The 10,926-nt window shown below is 41.9% G+C and overlaps 1 pseudogene; it reads right to left on the bottom strand.

Annotated features, from left to right (window-relative positions):
* Positions 1-6,840: 6,840 nt before the first annotated feature.
* LOC119280779 lies at positions 6,841-9,902 on the bottom strand (annotated as a pseudogene).
* Positions 9,903-10,926: the final 1,024 nt, after the last annotated feature.

Below are 10,926 nucleotides of genomic sequence, written 5' to 3'. Positions count from 1 at the left end.
AGCCTCTAGTCGTGACGCTGCGGTGTGCTCGGTGATGACCTTCGTCCTGCCGTCCTGGCGGTCTTGGTCTTGTTGCACCAGAATGGAAACCTTTGGCTGATTTCTCAGGACCCTGCGCCCGCGGCTTGCCTCCCTTGCACCAAAGAGGAAACCTGTGCTCTGCACCCGCCTGGCGCCCGTCTAGCCTTGGTCGTCATGGCTCACGTCAGCTGAGCCTCATGAGGTAGCTGCATAGAACTCTCCGCCCCTCAGGAGCCCTCCTGAGTAGGCCAACTCCTTTGGGGGTCTTGGCGTCGTCCGCCTCGCGAGGCTTGGCCCCTCGCGAGGGTCTTTTGGTGCTGGTGTTGAAGTTGTGCCGTACCAGGCCGTCGATGGAGCCACGTGGTGGGCCGCAGGCTGGCAGGGCTGGATACCCTCATATCCAGGACGTCGAAAAAAACAAATATGCAGAAAAAAACAGAAACTAATAAAACTAGCAGTAGCGAGGGAATAAAGTTAGTAGTAGCGCTCCCTTACCAGTAGCGCTTTCTACTAAAAAGCGCTGCAGATATAGCAGTAGCGTGGGATGGCACACGCTACTGCTATACATTAGCTGTAGCGCCTTATCAGTAGCGCGACATCCCGCGCTACTGATAGGCAAAATACCCGCGCTACTGCTAGGGTTTTCCCTAGTAGTGCACCACTGGCGTGGCTGGACTCCAACGGGTCCGGGCAGTCCCTGCAGCCACGCTGCAGCACGCATGCCGGCCGCTGAAGCCATCACCATCGCAGCCACGGCCGCCTCGCCTCACCACCAGGGAGCTACGCCGTCGCGCCCCGGACCGCAGGCCCGTCGCATCCCTCCGTGTAAAGTTGGCCGTTCGTGCAAAATTGCCAAGTTGCAACACTGCCAATGTAGATGTCTTGTGCAACAAATCTCTGTATAGTAGATGGTCTGTGCAAAATTGACCTCAATAATTGACAGTTCATCAAGAGAACACACGTAGTTTCTGCACTTCCCTTGTTCTTCTTCTATTCCACTAGTAATCGTGCACGTGCAAATGCACGTTGTCATCGTGGCAAAAAGACATGTCCTCTTAGGGTATATATGCCACCCAATGTTTACTTCTGTAACATATGTATAATATAAAAAAATTATCATGATAAAATATCACAAGAATTTTTGGGCTCATTGTAAGCATTATCAATAGAAACTATGCGATATCTGTATCTTCTCATACCTATACATTATACATGAGAAAATATTTCTTACATTGATTTTAAACCATGTAATTATCATAATGTTGAAGCATATGAACACCAGGTAAAGTAATAACTTTGGAAACTCTCACCCTCTAGTCTCAGTGATCATGCCATGGCTATTGACACATTTCCACATAATTTCCAGGCAACACAAATAATTGTTGGGTGAAGTGTGGTCTGATTATGCTCAAAGTGCACACCTTTATGACCATGAATATAAAGATAGTAGACACCTCATAGAATCACGGTGCAGTAGAATTAATCTATTGTCTCAGTAGTGCACTATTCATGTGCAATGGCTGCGATAAAAAAAGTCTAATATAAAATCACGGGGAAACACTATAATAACTAAATATAACAGGGAGAAAAATAATGTTAAAGCAGTATAATCTTTGTTAACAGGGTCATGCTCACCAGATCGAGAAGAAGATGCACCCGGTTGATATAGATATGTGATACACCGGTTTCTGTACGGAATAGACAAATGCAAATTACAGACAATCGACAACAGATACATGCACCTTCTTTAGAGTACATATATTTCTAATCCTCTGTAAGTTCACATCTATAATTTTCATACATGATTGCCGTCCCTGTATTTTCCATATCCGTTTTTCTCATATGAGCCATTTCCTCATATTGCCAATAAAATAGAAGCCCCTCTTACTTTCATGTAAAAAGGGACCATGCAAATCAGAATGGATAGAGCATGGTTAAATATGGTACCAATGAAATTTAAGTGGTTAGGTAAGGCTGCTCAATTCCTACCAAGAGAACTGATACACACAGATCCTAGCATGGTTAATTTCCACCGTCAGCCATAGCACATCATAGGCCAACTTGAAGGAAAGAATTTGGATCAGATGAGACACAAGTATGGAGAAACAACTAAAACAGTCAAAGTATCCACCCTTTACGTACATACATTCTTCAGCCACATAATCTGCTATCACTGTAATGTTAAAAAAGGAATATTCTTATCAATATTTTCTGTTCAATTATAGAAGGTGAACCAGAAAAACTGCATCATCTACCTTAAAAGTGAGTTCACAAAGTTGTTTGTTCAATGAAGAGTAACCTTTGATCCTGAATAAAATCCCCATGGTGTGCGACTACTTATTACACAAACATGCGTGTCTGGATGATTTGAAAATACATAATGTGTGCCGGAGTTTTGGCAGTCAATCAAAAGAAATATAAAATGCATGCAGTGGTTTCCTGCAATTTACCACTGCACTGGAACCATGTCGTCATGCACTATGTGGCAGTATCCACAAACAATTTAAAAGGACATGAAACAGCCAGTTCAACCAAAGAAGGGTGCAAAGTAGAGTGAGAAGAGTACCCATGTTTCTTCCTGATTAAATAATTCACATAAATTTTCCTGATTAAATTGATGAACGATCCAGATCAAGCAAATAATAGCAAATGTTCTTACTGATTATATAGATCAACGATTCAGAAGAGAGTGAATGTAAATTCATAGGATGTATGACTTCCTCCTCCACTCCAACACATAGATACACAATAATACTATACTGCAGAGCACCTGAACCATCATCATTGTCAATAGGTCAAAAAGAGAAGCGCCCTCACCGGCCAACCACTTCATGGTGGCTGCAGCGAATGGAGTGGGTACTACGGTCATGCAGTACCTCAGGCAGTAGGGGGACAGTGTTGAGGGAGTGGAGGTGCTCAGGTGGTCTCCTTGCGTCATTATCTTCTGTCTAAAATTGATGCAGTTGGGCTGAAATAGATCGGGGCGGTGTCACGCACGGCAACAATACCTATGTATATCAGCAACCTCGACGGTGATAGAGAAAGAAAAGAATCAGAAGCATCAATTTTTTGTGTGTGGAAGGATTATATACTGGGCAATCCCATTAACATGAGCAAATGCTTGTGTATTAGAACAACATGATAGTATTGTAACTCCTTGTATAATAAATATTTCAGAGATTTTTCTATAAGATGTAGATCGCAAAGTAAACAAACTAAATAATCATGTCCAACAAACTATAGACAGACTACTAATTACATGAACCAATTACATGAACCAGATGTAGAGAGCTACTTGTAGAAAAAAGTAAGAATGACAAAGTGCAACCAGTTCTTCTATCTTTATGTAACCATGTGTCAATAGGCTCAATAAACCTCACGTCTAGCTGAAGTCAAGTTTGATTCTGGATCAATGCAAGCTTCCGGGCATCTATATAGTAACAATATCATAAGCTTCTGGGTTATTGCACTTGGTCCCTTGATACAGTCCAAGCAAGAAAAAATATTCAGTAAATTGAATGAAAACATTTTAAAAAGTAGAGGGGCTCAGTGTTAAGTGTTTCAAATAAAACTAACATCTCTAGGACTGTCTTCTGAAAAATAGAAATGGAAGACCAGTTAAACTTTGCAACAGTCACCATTTTCATGAAGAGTCAACTGATTATCATAATTTTTGGAAGGCTATGACTATCATATTCATGAACCAAAAAGATACAATACATGATTGGGAAAATGACATACTAAGTGCATATTGCCAGAAAAGAGTGGCTAAACTCTCCCAGAGTCGCCTTATATTACAACCCGAAGGCACATATCAGCATACCCAAGCTTCGATGTAAGCAGCCCTTGCAGGTAGCAAAAATTAAGACAAAGAGACTTGAAAAGAAGGCTTTGGCCGGCCTGTGGTTCGTACATATTATGACCTGATGCACATTAGTATATTACAGTTTAGATCCTTGATGCTCTTCTCGTCCTTTTCTGGAATAGCTTTCTTTTTAGTCTTATTCCATTCATAGTTGGTAGTTGCTTACCGATTGTTCTAGAAATTTCACTGATAACAGCAACAAAGATTACATTGCATCAAAGAAACAAAAAAATGAAGCCAAGTAATTCTAGCATGGTACTACCTCACTATTCAGCAATCTACACTTGTGTCCCACTAAAAATCCTTTGTAAACCAGCACTTCAATCTAGTGTTGGGATAAAAATGAAATCTTGAATATAATCCCCAAAAGCAATATACACATCAAACAATATGGTCATGCCGCAGACTAAGGCATAGCCTAGTGGTGGGAAGGGGCTGATGCCTTCCCACCCACCCAGGTTCAAGGCATGGTACTTGCAATTTGGGTTTGTTGCACCAATTATATCAAAAAAAATATGGTCATGTCAACCAGATTCACACATGAACAATTACCAATGTAGTTACTTGTGAGCGAAGAGGAATTTGGGTCACCTTCGCAGCTCGTATTATGACATTGTATCCTTGATTCTATAGGTTGTTTCCGCCTGGAATAGTAAGAAGAAAAATATATAATTTAGCACTTCAGCCACATATAATGGGAGGCTTGAATTTCAATATTTAACACCGCTATAACATTGCATAGTATGTACAACAGCATTAGCAGCAACAACTACAGAAATCAGTACAAAGGTCGTTGGATGTCTTTAGAAAGCTTAGAATATAAGACAGAAGAATGCAGTCTGACCCTATGAGTATTATACAGCTGAATACATTTAACCTGGCCATGAGCCCATGACTGAATGGGTGATCATTTTATCCTACAACTAAGCAAAACCAAAAGAGCACTCCTGTCCACCATGCCAGCTCTTCTGGAAAAAGAGAAGTGCCAGGAACTTATTTTATCCTAGCATTTCATTTGACAACGGAGTTGGATTTGATCGAAGCAAACAACCACACCTTACTTTATCAGTTACAGCTCATGAAAACATGGTGATCCAGGAAAACTATGACCAAGGAATAATAAAAGGAAAAGAAACACAGTGGGCATGATCGCCTGAGTTTTTGAGTTTCACCATCGAAAAGAAACACCATGGGGAAAATACTATAGGGATTGAAAGGGAGACATGGCTGTTACTTACTGATGGATGGAGTAGAACTTTGCGTCCTTGCCGTGGAGATAGGGTGGAGAAGGTGGAGCTGGCAGCAGGAAGGACGACGACTGTAGGAGGAGACCGGTGGGGATCTCGAACTGGCAGCGGAGGGCTCCACACCGCAGGCTCAGGCGCGGCCTCGTACGCCGGCGGTTGGCCCGCGCGCGTCCACGCCCCTGGCGGCGGCGGCAGCTCCCGCCTGCCTCTCGCCGCTGAGGATGAGGGGCGGCGCGTAGAGCAGGTTCGCGCGGGGGAGGTGGGACAGGCGTCGGAGAGGCGAGGGGGTGCCGGGTCGTGCGGCGGTTGGGGCGAAGTGGCGAACAGGTCGTGGGGGCGTTTTTTTTATCACGGGGGACAGAGGGATTTGCGGGTACTAAACCATCGGTGGCTTGGTGTTAAACACAGGATGATCATGGGTCGTTAGATTTGTTTACCCGACGATGGAGATGATTTGGATCTGCCCCTCTCTTTCTTTTATAGGGGTAGTAGATTAATTAATTACAGAAACAAGCTTCCTTATTATTATTGCAACTCAGGATTACACACACACACACACACAGAGGTTTGGCCATACATACAGGTCACACAGGTTCAATGCAGCAAAGCCAAAGGCCCAAAATCAGAAACAAAATAAAACGAAATTCATCACCCTCCATTACATGAATAAAATCATCACAAAACGAAATCCATCGGTTAAATTAGAAGGACGAAACCATTCAGCGGAGGTTCAGTACAGCAAAGGCCTGCAGCCCCAAATTCAGGAATAAATAAGTGAAAGCATACCACACAGACATGAGGTTCAGTATAGCAAAGCCCTCTGGCCCAAATTCAGAAATAAACAAAACGAAGTTCGATACAGTATTTAGAGTGCACCTGCCCAAAGGAAAACAGGGGACTTCCTTTCTTCACCAGCTCACTGCACATCCATCATGGTACTTGCGCGTCTTCTGCATTGACAGGCTTCCTCAATTTAGTAGTACACCTGATGCTTTTCCCGTTGAAGCAAACTGCATCGTCAGTCCTATGCTGCCAACAAAACAGACCAAAATGATAAGTAAGAAGCTATGGCAATTGACAAGCACCTGATATGGTTACACATATGTACGAAGTACACACCCATCACACGAAATGTGTTGCTTAGTTAATGTTTTTTCTGTGGGCAAAGCAAGGAAAAAAATTCACAAAGACGTTGGTAGACTTTTGTACATGCCGAGATCTAGCACGGGTATCGCTACAATTTTGCAGTCCTCTTTTCGGGGAAAAAAACCAGTTTGTAGTCTTGCACCACATACAGAACTGAATAAGAGTTCAATGCCTCAACAACTATTATTACTCATATCTATTAGTGGAGATGCCAACATTATAAATTCTAAGACGACGATCATGAGCATTTAAACAACGATATGAGTTTCCAATGCATGTTAGTTAGAGATGGAACACACATAAGCAACTTAGAGCACCATTATACAACACTTAATGACTTGTCGCCTGCAATCTGCCGTCCTGCTGGTGTCGACATCTATTAACCAAAGCTCTGTTGGAATATGTACCAGCACAATATGTCTAATCATTTCGGTTGCATAAGCATATAAAATGGCATACAAGGTACATCCACTGAGGCAGAAAATTGACTTGTTAGAAGATGAATCAATGTCGAGTGAATCAAAGACAATACAAAATATCCGACCAGTATACAGTGTACATATATACCTTGAGCCATCTAACTGGTAGACAACGAGTAGACATCCAGCTCTTCGCCATGAAGTCGCTGGTGCTGGTTTTGAAGCCCAAGCACCCAGTGGGAAGAGATCTCTTGTGTATCCTCGCCCAGCCCCAGCTGCTGCAAACTGCCCAGCCCCTCTACACGGCTTAAGTTCAGACAACCACGTACTTGCAGGTCTGTCACTTGAGGAGATTGGAGACCTTCTCCAGGCCTTCACATTTCTCAATATGAAGGAGCTCAGTGAGGTGTGGGAAGTCCTCCACGGCCTTCAAGTTGTTTGTTCTAATTAATTCGAGCTTCCTCAAGCTGACAGCGTCCTCTCCAAGCTGCCGCGGTAGAGCCCTCAGCTTTAAGCAGCCTTCAAGTTTCAACCTCACCAAACGAGGAAACAGACGCAACCTTGCAGATTGGGCATCGTCGTTTCGAATCTCAGCAACTCCATTTGCTCCCCCTTCATCATCAGCATCTTCTGCTTCTTCTTTTTCTTCAAAAAAAGACCACTCCTCCCAGTTGGGCAAATGCTTGAGGACTAACCATTCAAGTTTAGGAAAAGCAACTAATTCGTTGCATAGGGGATCACCATCCCCGCAACCAACAAATTCAGGGCCAACCTTGGTAACTGCATATGCTCCATCAATTCTTAGAAATTTCAAGTTGGGTACCTGGCCAATAGGTGGAAGATCCACACATCGTAGATTTCTAAGGGTAATGTGTGCCAGCGAAGACAAACAGGTGTTACCAAACCAGTTGGGGTACTGCCGACCAAGGAATCCAATAATATGTAGGGTTTCTAGGTTGCTTGGAGGTCTTAGCTGCTCAAACACCTCCTCACTGCTAACATCTTCTGAATATGATGTCCACTCCAGTACTAGTCCTTTTAGATGGTTTTTGTTCGTCAGTAATGTATTTGTACTATAGCAAGCCGCTCTTTCCAATTTAACCAACGTAAGATAAGATACCTCAGGAATGACAAAGATGACAACTCTTCCAACTTCCATCCATCTTGTACATCAGCATTTTCAATTCCTGCCCCAACCGGAAACCCTCGTAAATCAGTGAGGAACTTCAGTTTTCCTATCCCTTTCTGAACTTCATTTATTTTTGTATCAAGAAGACTAAGGCATCTTAAACTGTACAATTGGGATATCGCCGAAGGAAGATTGTGCAAAGAATCACAATAATTCAAGCTCAAAATTTGAAGGTTTTGTAGGGAGCCAATGGATTCTGGAAGGCAAGATATGCTAGTATAATCAAGATCAAGTAGGCGTAGATGTATCAGTCTTTCTATATAACCTGGAATGCTTTGTACAAGTGAGTAATTCAGTACCAAAATACGAAGAAGCAAAAATCTCTTGAACAATGAATCCTCAATGCTCCGTGGACCATGAACACTAAAGAAAGTCCTCACCTTAGCTTCCGCCTTATTCATGCTAGGCAACACTAATTTATCCTTCTTACTCACGGCAGTAACTCGTCGTAGTTTTGACATATTCTCACCACTTAATGTTTCAATATCACCAATAAAACACTCTTGTTTTGATATACTCAAAGCAATCTGTCTTAAGAGGTCATGCACTTTGCATTCAGCCTGGTTAAAAGATCCGTTATCTGGTTGGAGGAGGTTTCGATGGATTAGCTCATAGTAGTACTCCTCTGCTGTGTCTTCTAGAAGTTGACCTTGTTGCTCCTCAATGAAGCCTTCAGCAATCCATAACCTGGTAATTACACGGCAAAGAATGGTAGAATCTTCAATATACAATGCACAATAAAGAAAACACTGCTTCAGACGATATGGTAACTCATCATAGCTTAGATACAAAACTCCTTCTATTTCATTAGATAGCATGTTCTGGGAGCAAGCATATCTTCTCAAAATCTTTTTCCACTCATTATCTGTTCGATCCCTGCTTGCCAGAACACTGGCGGTAACTTTGATTGCAAGAGGGAGGCAACCGCATTTACGGATAATCTCAATCCCCGTGTTTCTTAAATTCTGCACTTCTTTCTCATCAATATTCATGCTCTTCCAAAGTAGCTCCCATCCCACCTCTACTGACATGAGATCAACTCGATGGGTATGCTCTACGCCTATTCTCCTTGTAATTTGATCATCTCGTGTGGTTACCAACATTACTCCAGATGTTGTTTTGTGTAATGCAGGCCTTAATAGATCCATCCATACATTGGAATTCCATACATCATCTAGAACCAGAAAGAAACTCTTTCCCTTTATTGTTTCTGCAAGCTTTCTCTGTAGCTCAGCTATGGTTTCACCTTGCTCATGATGCACACCAATATTTCGAAGCACCTCCTTCAAAAGAGTTACTTCACTGTAGTCTTGCGAAACACAAATCCATGCATGCATCTTAAAGCTTCCTTTAATTTTTTGGTCATTGTATACTTTCTGAGCTAGTGTTGTCTTACCGACTCCTCCGGTTCCAACAACAGCGAGCTTGTAAGACTTCTTTTCCTTGTTTGCAAGCACCAAGTCCACCAACTTCCTGCTAGAATGTATGATTTCCTTTCCCACAAGGTTGGGCTCAACAAGGTTGGAACTTCTTATCAGTTTGGATGTTGGACCACTTCCATTAAGTTGTGCACTACTATTGAATGTTAAAAATATTTTGTCCTTTGAAATGTTCTCTATCTTTTTGTTGAGGGTTCTAATCCGAACAGCAACGCCACGACGTGAACCAATGTTACAAAAGCAAGGGAAAACTGAATGACCTTTACATGCAGCCGATTTACTTGATGATGATGAAGGGTGGTTAGGCAGTAGCTTGCTTCCTTTGCATTTAGCCACGTCCAGAATTTCATCAACATCATATATAACATCTCTCAGTTGGCCAAGCCAATTGTTTACTGCTAACTCTTTTGCCCTCCTTTTCTCAGCATCATATATACAACACTGAATTAGTTCAACTCGTTGTAGCAGTTTTGCGAGCTCTTCTTCCACGCCTAAGATTAGTATGGCTTCATTGGTAACGATATCTTGCAACTTACTGGCACATGATCGAAGCAGAGCTTCTAGTATGGTCCCCATGGATGAGGCAAATTCGGCGCTAGAGATATCCACCAAAGAATACCAGGGTCAGGGTGACTTGTTTAATTTCGGCATGGCAATAACCAAAGGCTGAAAATTAATACACAAGGTATATTAACATGCTTTGAACTGAGACAAGTCTCAGAAAATATATATTTGTTAGAAGTATAAATGTGTTCAGTTAGAGATAAGGAGAGATAGAGTTAGAATTAGTAACTTTCTTACAATATTGACTCAAAAGATGTGAACAGATATCACTACTTAGTTGTTGTTAACATTTAAGAAATATTAGCATAATGAAGCTATGCAACGTACATATAGATACAATGCAGTGAGTAGGACCAGGTATTGAGGTCTAAATTCCTGAACTAGCACTCTGTAGTTTCATTTTTTCTGCTTCCCTCCGGTAATATTAAAATGATTTAATGGTTTGGTTTTCTCAGCTCAAGGGTCTTAAATGGCAGCAGCTGCATAGAAGCATACACACAGAATCACCCAAACAAAATGTTGCATTGAGTTACAATATGTACGAATATTAATCATACAACTATATTTTTGTTTGTCTGTTCAATTCTACCCTTGATTTGTTTTGCATGTGCTAGACTATAAATGATGGCAATTTATTCCATCGTAGTAATATATATGAAAGTATGATAGCAAGTATTTACCTTACAAAACCACTATTCCAATAAGGGAAAAAGCTGTCAATAATACGAATCAACAATGATCATCTGGAGGACATGGTTTGCCCTGATAGTGAGCCAATTGCTAATTTCAAGATCTCGCAGGGCTAGGTGCAAGCTAGAAGGAAACAGAGAATAGAAAATCATCGGAGCCCTCCACAGGCCCATCTGAATCGGTAGTGATCACTGGAGTAAACTTATCAGAATTCTGCAAGGGGACCAGCAGGTAAGGAAGGAAGCATGCATACGTACACACACTGATTAACTAGAAAAATAGAAGAAGATTAGAATGAACTAATAGCTTACCAGATCCAATTAATAGCTGCTACAGCCCCACACGT

Source organism: Triticum dicoccoides, chromosome 3B (assembly GCF_002162155.2).
Source record: "Triticum dicoccoides isolate Atlit2015 ecotype Zavitan chromosome 3B, WEW_v2.0, whole genome shotgun sequence".
Taxonomy (NCBI): Eukaryota; Viridiplantae; Streptophyta; class Magnoliopsida; order Poales; family Poaceae; genus Triticum; species Triticum dicoccoides.
The sequence above is the reverse complement of the archived record's forward strand: the minus strand, read 5'-3'. Positions and strand labels throughout refer to the sequence as shown.